We start from the raw sequence: 21,255 nt of genomic DNA, 5'->3' as shown, positions 1-21,255 counted from the left end.
AGGGTGTGAGAAGAGCTTTGAAAGACAGCCAAGATTTGGGGTGACTTTAGAAAGGAGGGCTGTGGCCAAGAAGAGGTTGAGAGCAGAGAACTGTTATTCCCTCTCAGATCCACCTCCTACCTTCTTGCTGCTGCCCAGGAGAGCCCAGGCTGAGCAAGTGGATCCCAAGGAGAGAGGACAGAGGAACTGGCACTGTTTTCTCACTAAAGTGTAAATGACTTCAGACATTTTCCTGAAAGAGTGGGGTGCAGATCCTCTATGCCTTCTCCTGGGGCCTGAGGGGACTGCCGAGTAGGGAGGGCCAAGGTCGTGGGGTCCGGGCTGCCACTGAGGAGCTCACTGCCCCATGTGCAGACTGTGACCTCTGGCCACAGAGTGGTCCCTGCCTTGGCCATTCTGAGAGGCTGGAGACCACTATAGGTATCATGAGGGTGTGTGGTGGGGGGCCCTGCACCTCCTTAGCTGGCTCCGAGGCAATTAGGAGACTGACTGACAGTTTTTTTCCTCAACACTAACTCACTTCCATCCCACTTTACTTGTACAAGCTGACAAGATTTCAACTCGGGGTAGGAAACTCACGGTGCTGTCATAAAGTACATGTGGAGAAGAACTGCGAGGTAAATGCATTTCACTGGAAGTCAATTTTGTCTGTAAGTTTCCTCGTGGTTGGAAGTTTCTTTGAAAACTTGGTGATTATTAAGATGTCAGTGGCAGGAGGGTATTTGCGGCTGCCTCCCTGCCGCCTGGCCCTGTCTGCTCTGACAGTTCTTCTCCTTGGGCCTCTGCACACGCAGGGCAGGGAAAGGAGAAGGATACCAAAGGGGGGTGGGTGGCAAAGGGTGCTCACAGAGCCTGGCCTGTGATGCGTGGTGTGCCCCGCCAACTGTGCTGAAGACCCTCCACGTGGCAGATCCCAGACAAGTGTGCAGCCAAAAAAAGGCACCACCACATGTAGCCAGCTATTCGGTAATCTTGGGGTAGCCAAAGAATTTGTCTTCAAAGGAGCATTTAGCAAGCATTTTGGTCATGCAAAAGCAAGAGAGAGGAAGAGAGTTTGAGGAGGGACTCAAACTGCCTGATGACTGAGGGTCTGTCTGCCTGCACCAAGGTCAGGGCAAAAGCTCTAGGAAGGTTCCTTTGAACTTAACTGTTTTGCTTGGCTCCATAGAGTTGTGGACGGCAGAATGTGGGACTCCTGACTTGGGGAGCGTGGGAGGAGAGGACTCCAGCAAACTGCCCTCTGCGAGTGCCCAGCAGCATGGTGGGGCGTGTGGGTGTGTTTGCAAGTGCAGGTGTGAGGGTCCGTCCTCCACCTTGGAACCGCATCGTTGACAGTCACCAGAAGCAGTGGGTTCTGGTGTTCAACGTTGAGCTTTGCTTTTCAACACTGTTTTCCTGTTTATCCTCAGAGGGCATGAAGTCCTGACATTCTACAGTGGCAGCCTTGGTGTTGGGAATGAAAGGAGAGAGGGTGCCCACGTTGGGGAGAAGCTGAGCAGGGGTATGGGGGGGACCTTGAGACTGGAGGCTGCCAGGGAGGGGCTCCAAGCACTGGCTTGAAAGGAGCAGTGAGGAGCCGCCCCTGGGGGACCTGACCACGTGCCTTTCCTGGCTTCACAGCAGTGCTAAGAGAGGGGAACCTGCTAAGAGACATGGTCTCTCCGTAGCCACAGAGCAGGAACTGAATTATTTTTATTTAGATAGAGACGGCTATGGTGATCCTAGAAGATAGGCACATTAGGAATACTTGCACTTATCTACGTATTACATACCATTATAAGCACATTATTCACTCACAGACACCTGCCGAACACTATTTTGGGTCATCTGTCAAGGATGTGGAGAAGAAAAAGGCCCAGTGTCTGTCCTGAAGAATCTTCCTCTGGCTATTGCTCTGTGATGATGAAGATGGTGGTGATGGTGATGATGATGATGACTACTGTTCCAGCAGAGTCTTACAGGACAGGAAGTTTGCAGTCTCTAAGGCGAAAGCTGGCTCAGCCCAGAAATGGCCGTGGCTACTGAATGACACTTTGGCTTTGTGCTCCTATCCCAGGAGTCAACTGTGGGCTGTAGTGTCCTGACGGGAAAGCGCAGGGAGCTCGGAAGCAGGGGGAAAATGCACGCCCTCTCGTTCTGCACAGGTCATCCCTTTCTGAGAATTTCTAGAGTCAAGAGCAAGGTGCCTCTAGGTTAGAGCTGGCATTTCACAGATAGAGTCAAGTTTTTGCCTGGGTCATGCCTTCTGTGACTTTCATGTCTCTCTCTTCTGCTGGATTGCAGGTTTCTGGAGGACAGAAACTGTCTCTGGGGAGCAGGGGATGGGGTCTGAGCACCCAGCAGGTCCCCACCTAACTTGGCTGAATTGAACAAAGGGCACAGCACCCACTTCAGAGACATTTCCTGTCTTTCCACCAGGCGGCTTGAAATTGTCAGCCACTGGTGTCCACGGCGCTCATGTTCCCTGAGCAGGGCTCTTAGGTAGGCAGCCTCAGCCTTCCTCTCTGTGCCCTTTAATCCTCGCCTCTGGGCCTCCTTGATTCCTTCACCTAGAGACAACAGGGCCCACATTTTCCTCCCTAAACTGTGTTCCAGAAGCCTCTGGCACTAGAAAGTGGCCCTTCTGCTCCAGGAGGCAGGCGTGGTGTTCTCAGCATGATTGCTCCAGAGGGGCAATGCTGTTTTCTGGCAATCAAGGGCCCAGCCTCACCCTGTGCCTCTGTAAGATTTATTCTTTGGTCAGACTGGTCCAGACTGCTGGGGTGTCATCCTGACTCAGTGCCTAGAGGGAGTCCTGTGGCTGCTGCTGCCTAGAACGTGAGTCCAGGATAGTGGGCATCACTGATTTCCCTGATACTACCGCGGCCCTGGAATGCTGCAGGAGGCAGGCAGAGGCTCTGCAGTCACAGAGCTTTGTCCTATTGAAACGTTAGTGTGGTCCTGGTCCCGCCAGCATGGGAGAAGTTAGGGTCAATTAAATCTTTATTTGAACATATCCATGGAAGTCAACGTAGTATGTCTCAGTGTGTTTAGAAGAAGTGTGTACACGTGTTATGTGTGTGCCTACGTCTGGGCATAGGCTCATGCATGTATGGGTCTGTATAAAAACACCACCAACGTCGTTAAGAAATCAATATTTTAGTACATAAATCTAGAAGAAAATACTGAGCTATAACTTGTGCAAACTCTAGTTGCAAATATTTTCTTAACTACCGCACTGCAATAAGAAAATTACTTAAACAAGGGAATAAAACATAAAACCCAGTTTTCCTTTGACCACCCATCAACCTGTCCTGAGGTTCACTTCCTGTCCTGTCTCGCCACCCTGGGCACTGATGTCATGTGTGCGGTGCCATTGACACAGGCAGCACGAGCAGGGCCAGCTGCTGGGGGCGCTGTTGGGCCCAGGGATAGCAGCTGTGCCCCTGCTGCACTCAGCGCTACCCTTAGAAGAACTGCTGTCTGTGACTTTTAAACTCCGAGGGTGAAGGGCACGATGCCGGTTTTCGGGTGTGGCGTGTCTGTGAATGAGCAAAAGCAGTTGGGAAGCTATAAACATGTGCGTGTTATGGAGCAGTGTGGAGCAGCCAGGCCTCAAAGGCTGATGCTTTCCTCGTATCCCACAGCTTTATGGCTCCATACTTTTAAATATTCATTTTCATTGCTCTACATGAGGACATAAAGTCAGAGTCAGACTGGTGGGTGCCAGTCCCTGCAGTCCTGACAGCCGTTTCCTTAAGACAGTTGGGGAGAGTCTCGTCCTCCTTCACCTTCCAGAAAAGGTGACAACTCCAGGCCCAAAAAGCTGGCCTGGCAACTTCGGCCCCTCTGAGGGTGACCTGGTAGAGTCAGCCTCCCAGCATTCTGTGCCGAGGGTCACTTTTCTCTTTATTCTTCTGCTGTAAGACCTGGTTAAGGCATCCTGTGTGTCTGTCTGCAGGTGGCATTTACGCGCTCTTACCAGGGAAGACTTTCACACCCCTCTTTTAACTCAGTGCCAGCCGCAGCTCCTGGAATATGCCAGGTGTTCAGCCACCACCTGTTGAGCTAATGAATGATTCTCCCACATAAGCAACTTATATACTCTGCAGTGACCGGGACTTTCACAAATAAATAACACTGGGTTGTGAATAAAATATGCAGTGGGGAGAGCAAGTGATGAAGCCACATTGTCAAGGGAAGTGACCAGTTAGTTATTCATTCACTTGGCCACCCACTTTCAGTGCCCTGAGCCTGGCTGGCTTGCTGGAGGTGAGAGAATTTGAGGTGTAGCAGCAGTTCTCTCGTCAACACCGCCCAGGCCGGGCATAGATGATTGCGCTTTAGTTGCAGGTAAAGATCCTCTTCAAGGGTGTGGTCCTCAGCGATCAGTGACTCTATTGACTGAGGAGAATTACTTGGCTGCGGCAACTGCTTGTTATTTATAACAGTCGACACAAGCAGAACGTACATTTTTTTCCTCTGGGAATACCCTCAACTTCTCTGACTTTTTGGTTCTTGGTTATATCATAGAAACTCTAATCAGGCTGAGTCATTTCAGGTCTGCACACAATCACTGTTTCTGGACAGAGTGTCTGTTATAAAGTTATCAAGAAATCTGGTTCTAGGGGAAGGACTCACAGCAAATACTGAATTCACCCATTTTATGACTCTATGTTTGATTTTCTTAGAATGACATTCCTGTGCAGTTCAGCCAAGGTCCATTGAGTAAAGAGCGGCCATTGAATGAGAAAGGAGGCTCAGATTTGGGGCCACGGAATGTCAAAATGTGTTGTGATAACACATAATGATGGAAGACCTGTCCATCTCAGCATTTCATAAGCACTTACTGTCTCCCATATATATTGCATTCCTTTAAAAGAGTTGGACACATTGGAGAAACAAATTATCCCCACCCTCGTGCTACTACCAGGCTTAGTTGTAATAACTAATGACACAGGGCTAGAGGCAGGAATGTGGTCTACAGGCCCATGCTCAGGCATTTGCCATGGAGCATGTAGTTGCACTACAGCCACCAGAGCCACGCCTGGCTCCTCAGCTTCCCTTAAGAGCTCACTTCTCCCACATCCTTCTGTGCGGCCTTCTGTTGTCAGTGTCAGTATTAACTGTATGACCATGATCACAGGTCACAGAGCTTTTCCCCACCCACCAGTGACCTGGGTCCTTACGTCATCCTGTGAGGAGGACCAGGCTGCCGAGGCCTCCACTTTACAGATCTATAAGGCCCAGAGAGATGAAGTGACTTATTCTGAACCATCCAGCTGATTGGAGAGTGGGCTGACCCCAGAGCTCAAGACTTCTGAATTCTAATCCATTGCTGTCTACACTGCCCAGCATGCTGCCACCCTAACCCAGGAAGTATCTTTCTGAAAATGAATGTCAAGTTCTCCCACTGATGCTTGACCTAAACAAGTCTTTTAAATCTTAGTCTTCAAAGCTGCAACAAACACTGGATTTATCCCTGAACACTCTCCTTTCCAGCCTCTCCCCTCCATTTCTGGGTGCCGGCCGGATGTCATTCCAGCATCATGAAGAAGGCTCTTCCTGGTGCCTCCTTCTGATCTCTGCCCCTCTGTGTGCTCTTTGTGAAGACTCTGAAAGTACTCAGACCTGGGTAGCTACTGAGCGTGGGGTGTCCTAGCTAGCCCCTCCTTGGAGAGGGGATTACAGAAAAGAACAGAGGCGAATGCAGCTATGCAAGGTGCAGAGCAGGGACTTAATAAGCATTAGTTACGTTACAACTTCAGAATCAAAACAGAGATGCAAGGTGGAAAACGCACCGAATGGTGAGTTAGGTGCATTTACCTTTGGGGTCCCCCGTCTCTTTCTTCTGGCACCTCCTCCAGTGCTTCTGAGATCCCACCTTCAGAGGATTTGTGCTTTTCCTTTTGAAAACATGTTCTCAGCAAAAGCACGAGATTCACCCACTGTGCCATAAATGACTGCTGCTGGTTTTCAGGTGGACTTGGGAGATGGGAAGAAGGGAAGGCCAAAGAAGAGGAGGAAGCTCTGGAGATAGGATTCCTGACCTTGGCTAACATGTGGGTCTAGGATTGGACCAGGAGAAAGGATCTTTAGATACTCACCCCAGGGTCAGCTGCCCAGGGGATGCTGCCCTTGAAGGGGTGAGTAAAGTTCTCCCGCCCTGGCTGGGGGCTGGTGCTTAGAAAGGATTTAAGAGGCTGCCGCATTGCACCAGTAAGCTGTACTTTTGACTCAGTTCTGGGCATATCACAATCCCTTTCCTTCCAGAGCCAACTGAATTAATTGGGAAAGGGAGAGAGCCCCAGTGACTCGTGCTCTGACAAGCCCTTGGTCTCTTTGAGCCCCGGTGACAGGCAGCCAGACTTCAAAGGCCCCCGTGCCCTCCTCCTTTTGCCCTGCCTGTCAAGAGAGGCTGCTGAGGAGCAGGGCTGGGGCTGCAGGGAGGGCGGCCTGGGAGCAGGTCTCTCTGACATTTGTCCTTCCCTCACTGCCGACAGCCAACTCCAGATCGGCTCAGTACCCTGCTGCCACAGCCCCCAACCTCTCACACCAGGGGGACGGCGCGCCTCTAAATTTAGCAGGAGGAGGGGAAGGGGAGGTCAGCGTGTCCGGGGTGAGGGCTGAAGGTGGAAGTGGAATAAAAGAGACAGTGGACAAGTGGGGGCAGCAAGAGAGAGAGAGAAGGAGTGTGTGGGGGGGTCTCATCAGAAGTAGCTGTGACAGATCGAGAGAGAGGAGAGTCTTTCAAAGAGTTTGTAAAAATGGAGAGTGTGACTCTCAGTCAGTACCGGAGAGCATTGCTCATGTGTGCTAATGGAACAGTCAGTTTGCATTTGTGAGGAGGCTGAATTAGAGCTCTCTTTTAATGCAGCGGGAGCGCGTGAGCAGCTAAAGCTACTGTAACTGGAACAGGACCCGCGGCACCGGCATTTCTGTCCAGGGGAAGCAAGGCGGTGGGGGGGATGCTCATGAAACGCCAACGTGTGCCCCTACTTGGAAACGGCACGTTCTATTACTTAGCTCATTTAATCCTTACAACCGTTGGGTGTGATAGCTTTCAGGATAATTTTCTTTTTTTGAATTATGGATTAAGCTGAGGCTCAATTTGTAGACTTTAAGTGACTAGTCTAGGATTCGGCTAGATCTGTCTGATCTTAAACCCATGCTCTTTCCACTCCTGTAATAAATGAATGTGACTACCCTGAAATCCTCTCGCCAGAATGCTGGTCTATGGTTCTGACCTCTTCCTTCAAAAAAGCCGCATTTCTTACATTGCTTTAAATGGACATAATAACGATTTGTCTGTTTAATTCCCTGGCAATTTTGTTTACATTCTTGCTTAACTTAGCAAACCATGGCTGTCTTGAGGTGAACTCGGCCGACTTTCAGAAAGCTGCGGCCATCAGAACAGAGCCAAAACTCTGAACCAAAGCACCTGTGAGGCTGGTTGGAGCTGTGATAGCTGATGTCTTTGGTAACCAGTGTGTGCCTACATGGAAACATGTCCCTAACCAGATAGGAGCACCACGTTCAGCAAGGAAACAGCAGCAACATGGAAACAATACGCACCCTTTGAATTCTCCAATTCTCCAAGAAAGCTTTAAGAAAAAAAAAAAAAAAAAAACAGCTAAATAACAAGATTCAGAAGATTATTCTGAAGTCTATTTATTTATGATTGTACTATCACCACCTGTTGCTAGGCAACTGAGAATTGAAACAGCCATCAGTGGGAGGACAAACATTCCCAGGTCCTTCCTCTGGCTTCACTGGCCTCAACGTGGGGCTTGGTGCTAGGCAGAAGCCACTTGGCTGTCCTCTGCTTTGCGTCATTAACGTGCCTAGCAGATGGCAGACACTTCTACACATGCCTTCTTGACCAAATAGGCACATGAATGAAGGAAGGAATGTCCTAAAAGGAGCTGACTTTTTTTTTTTTTAAGCTAACCTCCCAATGAATTCTAGAAGTACTTTTAAGTGGAGCAGGCCTCTGAGAGAAGTGTGTTTGTGAGTATATGTGCATATGTGTGTATGTGTGTATGCATATATACAGTCGTGCTGTATAATGATGTTTTGGTCCATAATGAGCCACATATATAACAATGATTCCATAAGATTATAAGATCATATTTTTATTATACCTTTTCTAAGTTTTAGATATGTTTAGATACACAAATGCTAACCTTTGTGTTGCAACTGCTTACAGTGTTGAGTACAGTAGCATGCTGTCCAGGTTTGCAGCCTGGATGTAATAGGCTACACCATATAGCCCAGGTGTCTAGTAGGCTGTAGCATCTAGGTTTGTGTAAGAGCACTCCATGATGTTTGCACAATGATAAAATGGTGCATTTCTCAGAATGTATCCCTATCATTAAGTGACACATGATTGCATGTGTTTGTATGTGTGCATGTATATGTATGTGTGCATGTGTACATGTATGCACATGTGTGTTTGGAGGAGGGGAGGGAAGGGAAAGACAAGGTCCTGGGCAGTGGAGAAAAAGAAGGTTTGGGGGCTTTGGAGCTCTGTCAGGGGCCACCATCCTGTCGACCACATATGCCACCATGCAGGTCACCCTGAGGTCTAGAGCCTGGCCCGACTCAGTCCCAGTGGCACACTTTCTCTGCAGCCCGTGTGATCACTACCGCTGCTGCTAGTGCCCGGGGCTGGCTGGAAAGGTGAGTTTTCTGCTTTCTAATCCACCAGGCTCGCTTCTCCCACCCCACCTGGTGAGTAGAGATGCTGACTCCCAGAGTGCTGTGGAGCATCGGACTTCCTGCTCTGAGCACAGATGCATCCACATGAGCAGTGCAAGTCTATTTGTTCTACAGGAAATGACTGCTGCATTATGAAACACCGTTCGTTTCTAGCTAACGTGCATTGTTTCCCCTGAAGCTCTTTTTATGTTAAAGCCTGTCTTTCCCAGTGTTATCTGATGGTTTCCTAGGAGATGCCCTCCCTGGCCAAGCTCTTGCTGATGCTGGAGTTGGATATTATCTAGAAGCACTAAATATCGGCTTTGTTCACTCAGCTGCTCTGCTCTTTCTCCCTGGCCCTCCCCAGTTTCTCTCAAGGGTCCCTAATGGCTATGTGGAGAGAGGAAAAGGCTGTATCTGCCTTCCCACATCTTCCGCAGTCATGGAGCTAGGCTTCCAGTTTGTTCTGATGGATTTTACTCGCTCATAACTTCCCATTCCAAGCTAATATAAAGACCTTGTTTGTTGCGGGTAGATTTTCCAAATTGAGACAAAGTTGAGGCATAGAAACATGCCAGTATCCATATGAAGAACAGAGACTCCTTCCTCAGAAGGATAGGTTAAGTTATTTATTCTGTTCATACCTCAGCTTCTATGTCTGTAAAATGGAACCTCCTCAGTAATATCTAGAAGCACCATCGACAGTTGCTGGAAACTTCAAGCAGGGAGCTTTACTTCCTCTTTCTTAGTCTTCTCTGACAGAAAGGTCCAAATATAGCTCCAGGCTGGCTTTTCATAATGTGACGAGAAGACAGGATGTCCCTGAAGTTTGAGGGAGGCTGCTGTCACCATGGGAAGAGGGTTTGACAACTTGGGCAGTAGCCACACAAAGATACAATTTCTAATCTGTCAAAATTGCTTTTTCTTAGAAGCCCTGATTATATTAACACATTCTCTATCTGATCTGATGGTGTCTCTTAGAAATTTTCTCCTTACAACTGTAACCCAAATCAATCAGATTATGTTGAAAATATATGCATATATATTACTTCTGGGACTGAATTTAAAGGTAATTCACATACATCTTAGTTTAGCCCTAGATTTCTGAGACGAGAACCAGTAGAAGAGGACAAATAGGAATTGAGAGGAAACAACTGTTAGAAACCCAAAGGGAAAAAAAAGACATTCTATAAAAAAGACATCTGCATTCAAATGTTTATAGCAGCACAATTCACAATTGTAAAGATGTGGAAACAACTCAAGTGCCCATCAATACACGAGTAGATTAATAAAATGTGGTATATGTATACCATGGAGTACTATTCAGCCACAAAAAAACAATGGTGATCTAGCACCTCTTGTATTATCCTAGATAGAGCTGGAGCCCATTCTACTAAGTGAAGTATCACAAAAATGGAAAAGCAAGCACCGCATGTACTCACCATCAAATTGGTTTTAACTGACCAACACTTACGTGTACATATGGTGGTAACATTTATCGGGTGTCAGGCAGGTGGGAGCGGGGAGGAGAGGATGGGTATATTCACACCTAATAGGTGCGGTGTGCACTGTCTGGGGGATGGACATGCTTGTAGCTCAGAGTTGGGAGGGAAAAGGCAATATAAGTAAACATTTGTACCACCATAATATTCTGAAATTAAAAAAACCACAAAAATGTTCAGGAAAAAAATAAGAACTGTTACCAAAAAATATGATATTAACGAGTCTCTGTGAATAACATAACAGTTCAACTAATCTCTTTTATGGTACAAGAACAGGAAATAAAGATAAAAGACCATCATTTGATTAATTGAAACAAATAATCCCAAGAGACTGAATGAATCAGTATTTACTCCAAAGAAAATCTTCTAGTCTCATTCCTTCCCCAGCTCTGTCTTGGCTGGAGATCTGTGGAGCAACAGTGCATTTGAATCCTGGCAGAGTCCCTGAAAAATGGAATGAGCACAAGTGCTGAACACATAACAAAGACTGTGCCGACACTGCAGCTGTTTGCAAATAGAATTATACCATCTATGCTCTGACAACTTCATTTATCCATCCTGTGACCATAGATCTTTGTCTCTGGACAGATCAGCTCTGTAGACAAAGAGTAAGATGACAGAGTAGATCGTCATAGATAAAAAGCTGAACCCAATTCTCATGCCCCAAACTCAACCACACAAAGTGCTACCAGGAGGCTTCACCCAGACCATCCTCAAATTTCTAGAACCTTCTAGTCATTGAGAAAAGCCTGACTCTGGGGCCTTGGAAGTACCATTCAAAGTGATAGGATTCAAATGTGTTAGATTGAGACCCACAGTAAGAAATGTATTTAATAGTGCCATCTAGTACAAATGTATATATATAAAGGTATATATATATATACACACACACACACATATATGTATATATATAAATGAAACATTTCATAAAACAATCCCCTCTCTATGTGGAATGTGCTCTGATATTTTTTATTGCATTCTATTACAGACTCTATAATTAATTTCACAACCCCGATGCTCATCTAGAACCAAATATGGAGTAGAAAAGGGACGCCTTCGATCATGTCTTCCATGTCTTCAAGGTTGTCCTTCTACTTGCAGGCCTGGAAGAGGACTCATGTGGCCTCATGTGGCAGCCCCTACCCTATTTGAAAGACATCTCACAAAGATTTTAAAATACACAACAAAAACAGACTTTAAAAATTTTCTGGATTATCATTTTACTTCAGTATAATAGATTGAATCAAATACAAATTATCTGAAGTGAACTTTGATACAGCAAGTATATTAATTTAGTAACAAATTGGTTATTTCCTTTAAATTTATTTTAGGAGGGGCATAGAAATAACGGGTATCAATATTTATTGAAGCCTAATATGTGTCCAGTATATTACACATTATCTTATGTAATCCTCAAGGTCGTCCTGAAAGGACGATTACAGATAAGAAAACTGGATTCAGATGTGGTGACATGCCAAGGTTGACTCCATGCGAGTCATTGGGGAGGGAGCCCAGATTCATATGTGGGTCTGCTTCTCTCTAAAGCAGGTGCCCTTCACTTGACTCTGCTACCTGCCCCATGAGCTTCAACCTGTGCTCCTCCTCCATGAGGTTGGCAGGCACAGACTACGGATCATTTCTAACATTTCTCTAAAAGGTTATTTGTTTGCTCCTGGGTTCAGAGCTATCCTAATAGTAACTGAAGCAAGGGATTTTTGACTCTGTGATTAAATATTTCCTAGGTAGGCAGCAGACCCTGATTCTGGCCATTACTTAGAAAACAAGTCTCATCCATCATTAGACTAGTGATGTTGTAAGAACTTTTCAAAGACAAAGACTTTTGGTCTCAAGAATATATGGATGGACGTGTATACTTGGGACCAAAAGTACTCTCTTCTTTTAGGGAGCTTCCTACACTTGGCCTGTTGAGAGGCTGAGCTATTGCTGAGGACTATTACCTGGAAGAGTTGAGTGTTGGCCAAGGGGCACCAAATAAGGGATGGGCTGGTGTCCTAGGAGGGAAGGAAGCCTCCGGACATCAGAGCTATGGTTTCTGACATAGGAGGGGCCACTGTGCTGCTGTGTAAATTCGCAAAACTACATAATCCCCATGAACCTGTTTCCTCATCTGGAAAATGAGTGAAATTATGACATCTACTTTATAGAATTGCTGCATTCTTATGTAAGTAAACACATAGTAATGTTGTTAGATTGTATTATTATGGTTATGACTTGTCACTCAAAGCATTCAGCTTTGTCATCTCCAGTGCTCAGCACTCACATTCATGTCCAATTTTAGGTGCTAGACAGAAACAAAGCCTTTGTACCTGCCATGAGAGAGGGTTATTTATTTTTTGTCATTGCCTATCACAAACTCACAAGAACACCATTCGCCTGTTGAAAGGTACTCGATTCCTAATTTTTTTACGTTCCTAAAAAGGGGCCTACTTTGAAAACAGTGAGGACTTGAGAAGAAATTAGATCTCACCATGAACTCAAATCCGTTAGGAATTTCAGTTTATCAGTTTTGATATTTGCTCCATTCTTCTCTTTGCCCCTCTTTTCTTGGAGAAGGGGCACACTGATTTTTGACTCGATAATGGGACTTATATTAATAGGAAAGTAAGTTCAGAAGCAGAGAGAAAGCTACAGTGGGAATGGTAAAAAAAGATACATGGATATGTATTTTTAAATTGTTCTGCCAAATGCCTTTGAATTAGCACCATTGAGAATACCTCCCAACAGGTAGGTTTGAGAAACTAGTTTTGCTTTATAAAGACTCGGAGAAGTTCCTGTGGCAAAATCAGGCAGAGTTGAGTAGAAAAGGACTGTAGAAAAAACAAAAGGATTTAACTCATCAACAAGGGCAGATAAACAGGTCCTTAACCTGGAGGGCCAGGCCTCTCCTAAGTTTTCTTTATTGCTGGTTCCACAGATGGCACCAGAGCAGACGGGTGTAGGGATATGTTGTCCTGGACCAGTCACTTGTGCAAGAAGATCATGACTGGAATGAGGCCCACTAGTATTTGAGGAAAACAAGTTTGAAGTGGACTTAGGGTTGGGAAGTACTGAGAAGCATTAGCTCTTAGACAGTAGACCACAGATCAGAATGAGGCTCCTAATTAGAGTTTGCCTTTATTTGGGGCTGCGTAGCCTGTAAAACAGCCTGGGGGCAGGTGGCTGCAGTGGACAATGGGTTGTGGAGCTTCCTGCTGGCTGGAGTTGTCCTAGAAAGATGGCTTGTCACGATCCAAATACTTCTCTGTTATTGGAAGGACAATGATGCTCGGGGGTTGGGCCACCATTCTGGATCTTTCCTTGAGGCCACTAACCCAGTAGTGAAGCACCTTGTCCCTGGTTGGGATACAACAGTGGCTTCTGGCTGCTGGTCACATCCCAATTCTGGTGGACAGCCAACAAGAACATGAATCATCTTACTTTACCTGCCATGCCTTCCACTTAAGATTCTGCCTCTGTTGTGGGGCATCTGGCAGTTGACTCCAAATGTGACATGCTGGCTTCAGGAACCAATTCTCTATTCCTCTGTGTTACAGAATACGTGCCGACCCAAGAAAGATGCTTGTTCCCCTGTCTGTGCCATATGGGGTCATGACCTTCAAACGCATTCTGTCCACTCAGCCCTGTCTTTCTACTGTTCTCTTGTGAACTGTCTGGACTCAGCTTCTCTCCTGCCTGCTCTCTACCCAGCTTTGCCTTCCCACCCCCGGCTCCAGGGTCCATGCTCAGCTCCCATTTCTCAATTCTCTATCTAATCCTACTACCAAAAATCAATATGAAAGTTCCCTCATGAAGGTAAATGACTGACATCATTTAAAGGCATGACCTTCCTCAAGGGTATTTGTGTTTGGACAGGGTGACAGTGTCCCTAATGGTCCAATATCACTTCACGTTTTTCTATACTTCCTAATTTATACTTTCTGTTCGCCCCTTTATTTCTACAACCACATCTCCATCCTCTACTGCCTCCAAAACTAATTACCACCTTCTTTAATTATTAATTAATTACCTGAATCATTTTTTGTCCTTGCTGTTCATCTCCTTTTTGGTTTCAATAACTATCTGGTATCCCAGCATTGGAACTATTTCCTTTGCCCTCAGACCCTAAAATCTAACCATAAGTTCCACAACATATAGATCTTCACCATCACTAGACCTAAAATCTTGAACTGAGTTAGAATTATCCAGCCATAATCTGTGTACCTTTCTCTTCTTCCCCAATTCCATACCCAACTGAATTTTCCTCCAGCTTAATTGGGACTGTCAGTATTTTCCATTCTTCAAATAAAATGGAATCCATTTTGAATGTACCTGAACCCCTGCCTGGTCTACATTCCATCACCATTTACGCCAAAGCTTCTCAAATTGATATCCAAGATTCTTGCATAGCTTTATCTTTTTTGGAGTCTGCCATGTTACCTTCTTTAAAAAGCACCACTCTTACAAAGTGGACTAAAGGATAGTGAACTGGGCAGACCTGTATCTCAAGGGAAGTCTGGGTTTGGGGGAGGCTATGGGTCTTTTGAGTAATGGGGTGGCGTGACACCCCTGTTTGGGTGTTTTTCTTTCATCTATCCAGTCCAAGACACCTCTGTCACTTGTGGAGACTCTAAGCAGGGACTTATTGTGATGGCCACCTGGAAAGGTTGACAGATTTAAATGCCCCAACTCACAAAGGCAGCTCAAGTGAAAATAAACATTGTGACATTTAAGAATTAAAAGGAGCATTTAACTTGGGCCAAATGTGTCACTGCATATCACAATAATGGACTGCTCTGTTCCCACTGCAAAGGGCCAGGTGATGAGCTGCAACCAGTGACAGAGCTGGCATTGGAGGCTGGTACTTGAGTTTCCCATACCTTATGAGAAACCTACTCGTTCGGGTGCTGGTATCTGAGTTTCTCATACCTTACACGTGATCTCTTTCTCCTTTATTGCTTATAACACATTCTTCACAGTGTGGCCACCAGGACAGTGGGGCTGCTGCCGAGGTGTCTGCAGCTCTTGTGGGAGCCCCAGGGACTCTTAGGCTGGAGAGCACAACTGTCTCTCTGAAGTTGTGGGTTTTGATACTACGGGTTTCTGGGAAATTCAGAATGATTCCTCCATTCCAAGATGGTCAGTGTTCACCTTAAATTCAACTTAATATTTAGCATAGATTTATGAGGCATGTGCTAAGTTTAAAGTGCTGTGTTCAGTCATGTATAGACATGGATCTGGTCCTCAAGGAATAACTTAGCCCTGGTGAGCTACAGAGAAATGTACACACATACCTGAAAACAGAGTGCAAAATGTAATAAGTATTATAATACAAATGAAAACAGAAAGCCATGAGAACACAGATGAAGAAATAAATTCTGATGAAGAAAAAGACAGAAATTGAGAAAAGCTTCCTGGAGGAATGCGCAATTGAACTGTGCCTTGGAGAACAGGTATCTAGACAGGCAGCAATGAGGACAGAGCAGAGAAAGGAGAGGGCTTAGACGGGGAGGGAACAGAGTGAGAAAGGGGCTGTAGGTGGGACCAGGGAAGCCAGGCTGGAATGTGGGATGTGCATGTTTGGGGTGAGAGGGGAGAGTGGGAAGCGGCATCAAAAGTAGGTTGAATAGTCTACAAATTTAACGTTTATTCAATAAACGACAACAGTTGTGCAAAGCCCAGGCTTAGCTGCTGAGCAAGGATGTAGAGTACAAAACATGTGCATCTAGGAAGTAAGCCATGAAAGCCCTGGGGCTGTTTTGGAGCAGTCCCTGTCCCTGGGTTTTCCACTGCTCAGGTTCTCTCTAACCATCTCTTTCTCTTTGCTTTCTGAATGCTCACCCATACTCTCTTCTTCATTTGTTGAACCCTGATGACTTGGACCGTCTGTCCTTTCCTAGTCACCAGTTCTCACCCAGGTTGTTGTTGACGCTGACTGACTTTTACAGCATCTAGTGACCTAATGCTTCCGTGCTCTGGCTAGCCCTGAGTGGAGATTGTCTTCATGTAAATACAAACATATTTTGCCATGGTAATTCTTGCTTCTGCTGAATGTTTTTCCCTCCAGGTGCTCACTTTGTTGTTATGCAGGCACACAGTCTCAGTGCCTGGGATGGCTTTCAGAGCTATGGAAGCACCAGGAAAAAAAAAAAAAAAAGAGTTCCAACTTCAATGAGTAATGAAGTTGCATGAATCCCAACTTGTGGTTCCAAAGGATTTCCATAAGCCTCTTGATTTCCAAACGAGAAAATCATGATAAGCAGTTAATTAGCTCTTTAAGCGGAGGCGAGCCACCACCGACACTGCTGTGCACTCCACGCTCCCAGGAGAGGGAGGCCAGCGCCACGTTCTGAAAAACATTCAGTGCAAGCATGAAAATGGAGTGCATATAAATGCAAGTAATGTCCTTTGACTTTTCATTAAGCCGGGCATGTCCCAGTTACCCCTTGGGGACTTTCTTAATGTTATCATGGCAACATACAATTAAGTCAGATTACATTTTTTACATGCGGGGAGAGGTGGTAAAATGCCATTCTAAATTATTCACCGGTTCACTTTTCACAAAACAACCCCAGATATGACTTTAAAATGTGCAATATTAAAAAAACCCAGATAATGTGATATTGCTATATCATGTAAAGAAGCCTTTCTTCCTTTCTCCAGGGAGAACAAAAGACTGAATCGAACTCCACATGTATCACTGTGCTGATCACAATTTACCGTATTACTCTGATTTATGTGGCAGATTGTAGACTCTTTGCGAATTAACAGAAGTTTCTTCCTGGGGGCTGGAATGTTCTGATTTCAGCATTGTAAAGCCAGGAGCAGGTCTGACAAGGAGCTAAATCTGTTTTTCTTCTTTCTCCCCCTCTGTATGTGTGTTTGTGTATGTGGGGTGGAGGGGTGGACCATTGGTAATAATATCACAGTCACTAAGGAGTCGTTAAGGAGACTGATTAAATAAACACACTTTCAGAATGCTGTCACATTCATGAGGCATAAGTGTCCTCCTTAGTCTTCAGGACAAGACCCCTATTATAATTCCTGGGATGCTGAGTTATACAACCAGAGGCCAGACCCAGTGGGATAGGGCTTAGAGTGTTGGGAGACACTCTTTCATGGGTTTCATGAGCTCCTATACATCTTGCCAGGTATGCCAAGACTGCAAGGCCCTGACTACTCCTTATCTAGACAATTTCACAAAGTTTATTTGTACCAAGCAAACCTTGAAGGATGAGGTATTGTCTCCTTGGAGAGAGAGAGAGAGCAGGCTTTCTTGAGCACTGCCATAAGTGCTGGGTTCCCAGGCTTGGTATTCCTCTCCTGTAATGCAGCCCACTCTGTATGCATCCGTCCAGATCTACCTGTGCTGGCCCTGAGATAATCGGGGCTTAGTGACTGGGATGATGTTCTGGCTACTGATTTTGTTGTGAGTAGTGAAGTCTTTTTCCTCTGACTCAAGAAAGCATCCATGAGATGGTGGCAAGTTAACTTGTTAGCTTGCGAGTTGGGTGACATTTCAGACCCTCCACAGACCCTGGCAATTAATGTGTGATGCTTGTGGTTGCTTTCCCGTTCCCTCGTCTATTCTGCAGATAAGGGCCTTCTCTTTGGAATATCCTGTCTCACTACATGTAGTCCTCATGTGCTCTTAGGCCAAAGTCTGAGTAGAAGCCTTCTTTATTCTCGAGATCTCAAAAAGCAGAGTACACCATTGACCTCTAAGAAATAAAATGCCATGCATAAATCCCTACTATTCCAGGCCTTCTCTATCAGGGTGTACTTGATGAATCTTGACTCATTAACCTCTTGTGGGCAGGCTACTAGAAAGAATCTCTGATACGTGGAATATAGTTGCTCCTGGTCTTACATGTTCAATTTCATGACATCATCATGAGTCTGGGAGAAGTCCAGGTGCATTATTTAAATACCCACTTCTAGGCTACATCCCAAACTTCAGATTCTGGGTACTCTGGAAGTTGTACCTTTGGAGATTCCTTAGATGGTGGGCCCCAAACACTTATTTTCAGGCCATTTCTGTTGTTTATGGATGCATGATCCTGAGCTGATGAGCAACTGACTTTCTGTCTCCTAGTTCTGAGACTTCTGTCCTGTCTAGCAGGAAGTTGTCATGTTTGTTTTGAGAAGGAATGTGATTCTTTCCAGCTGGGCATGCCTTTCCTCAGCTAACACGGTTGCTTTTATTATTATGTCATACTTCTGAGGGGCCAGCCTGGCCAAGGAGTAGGTGACATCATAACTACACCTACCATGACCATCACCACTCCAACAATAACTGCTCTTCATGTGCTAATTGTCTCCTATGCACCAGATACCTTAAACCCATGATCTCTAAACTTCACAGCAACCATGAGAATTGGGCATCCTACTGCCTGATTTACACCCAAGAAATAGGAACTACCTGGATCACATAGGTTCTGAGTGCCAAAGCCAGTATTATAATAACCCAGAGCTTTCGGTTCAAAATCTTTCCAATTTATTCTGGTGCCTCTCTAATTCTACTTTCTTCATAAAGGCTCAGCAAGATGAGATATGGTCTGTGAAATTCATGAAGACTCTCATTTCTTGGTTGAAACACCTCTTAAGAATGCATATCACTTGCAGAATAAAGTCCATTCCTCCTGCGTTTCCGTCAATTCTCTCTATGGTATTGCCTCCACCCTCTTTCCAGCCACATGCCCCACTGTTCACCCACAAATAGACTCTTAAACTGTAGCCAAATGGAAATATTAGTAATTCCTTGTAGTGTCATCCATTTTTCTCACTCTGTGATTTTGCTTAGGTATCCCCAGCCTGAAACAGCCCACTTTTTCTCTCCAACAGCTTGTTGAAAGCCTACCATCTTTAAAGGTCTTAAATCAGATGTCACCTCCATGAAGGCATTTCAGATTCCCACAATTGGATGTGAACATTCCCTCTTTTTGACATTACATCCTATTTCCATGTCTCACGGCCCTGAATACACACGGCCTTAGTACACCTCTTGCCTTCTCGACTGTGTGCTTCTGAAAAGCAGGTTGTCCTAGGAGTCCAGAGAGTTCCTGTGCTTTGGATGCATATATCCTGCTGCCTACTAACCATCTCCCCTGGGGAATTCCACAGAGAAATTCTCAACCTCAATACAGCCAGCACTGACCTCCCAATCTCCCTCACCAACGTGGGTCCCTCCATTGCCCCCATTCCAGTCAGTGACCTCCTCATGCCCATTTGCCCAAGTGAGAAATAGGGGTATCATCATTGAACCCCTTTCTCCATCAGCTGTCACATACAAGCAATCATCTAATGAGATTGCGTCTGCCTTCTAAATACATCTCAAATCTAAGAATTTTTCTCCATTTCCCCTGCAATTTCCCAAGCAAATGGCCATCATTTTTCACCTAGATGACCATAATAGTTTCCCTCAAACCGATCTTCAAACTTCCAGGTTTGCCTCATTCAAACCAATTCTCACTGCTGTAGTCAGAACAAGCCTCAAAAAATGCAAATCTGATCATGTCCCTCTGCAGCTCAGAAAACTTCCTTGCTCACAAATTGCCCTTAGGATAACATCTAAAAAAAATAGTTTATGTGACTTTTCTTTATGTGGCTATCTTATAACTCTCTAGCCAACATCTTTCACAATTTCTTCTCCTTGTCCTTTAAACTGTAGCCATTCTAAATCTTGTTCATTTCTTCAGATAAACAGTGCTCATTACCACATATTTTTTCTTTACCTCCAAGAATACACAGCTTCTGCCTTTACCCCAATGCACACACGTTTGCCTGGCTACACCTCTTTCAGTTTAGACACAGCCTCTGAGAAGCTCTCTCTGACCTCACAGATGGGCTTTGGTGTTCCCACGGTCCTTCTGTAGCACTCTGTCCTCCCCAGTCCTAACATAGTGCTAGAAATGCTGTGAATTAATGGTCTATCTCCCTCACTGGACTGATTGGAGCATAATGGTGAGAACCCAGGTATCTGTGGAATTGTTTCCTGCAATATATTTGTCTCCCCAATTAGACATGAAGTCTTGGTAGAGCTTGGACTGTGTTCCATACAATTATGAACCTCCACAGAGCCTACTAAAGACCTGGTCCTTTTGATTATTTGAGAAAAAAACAGGTATTTCCTGTTTTTTTAAATGTTTGCAATTAGTCATGTGGATTATTAGAGATATTCTTGAGTCTTTTAATTGCCATAGTTTTTTTTTTGTTGTTGTTGTTAAATTAAGAATGTCTTGGTGGCAAGCAAGGGTTAATAGCTATTTTAAAAGGACCCAGAGAAAGTAGGAAAGAACTTGTCTGTGTTCATGATGACATTAATTTATGAGGAAGGGTTGGAAGAGCAAGCCAATCAAATACTGGATGCCAAATTACCATATATCACACAATTTACGAGGCAGTCAAAAGTGTTATTAAATTGGAGACTAGAACAACCTTCTTAATTCATTCTTATGACAGTGATTGTAATGACTCTAAGAACCTGGTTTAACCTGAGTTCATTTTATGAAAGCCCTTTCATTTTTTAAAATTACATTTATTGAATTTTAGAGAAGGCTTGGTTTAAAATGTATACAGTTAAAGCATAATAAAAATGCCTCAGTAATCAGTCTACATTCTCTACTTGCATCCCCATCAGCATCTATGGAAGGCATGTGATGGAGCCTCGTGTTCAGAAATTTAGTGTTGATGCATTTCTTCTTTCTCTGTAAAAGGAAATAATTAATCTCTAGCTTTCATCAAAGTAATCCTGATTTTTTTTTTAATGCTCCCATGGATCCAGCATTTCTCTTCAGATGCTAACTTTTCTAGTAACAGGAGAGATCAGCCTGCTTGGCCAATAGTGGGCCCCTCCCTACTCCTTCTGCTTTGCAGGTGAAGCCAGCACACATGCACCCAAGAAGAGCCCTGGTCAAGGAGTAGGGCTTGATCTTATCAGTGTTTTGGAGCTCATTGAGCCCTGGCCTTGTGGACTCAGGTGAAAACCATGAATACCACATCACCTCTACCTCCATTGCAGGCTCCTGCAGGAGCTGAGGTACCGTTAGATGCAATAACGTTGCATAGCTTCCTCCCC

Source organism: Propithecus coquereli, unplaced genomic scaffold, assembly GCF_000956105.1.
Source record: "Propithecus coquereli isolate 6110/MARCELLA unplaced genomic scaffold, Pcoq_1.0 Scaffold41, whole genome shotgun sequence".
NCBI classification, from domain to species: Eukaryota; Metazoa; Chordata; class Mammalia; order Primates; family Indriidae; genus Propithecus; species Propithecus coquereli.
The sequence above is the reverse complement of the archived record's forward strand: the minus strand, read 5'-3'. Positions refer to the sequence as shown.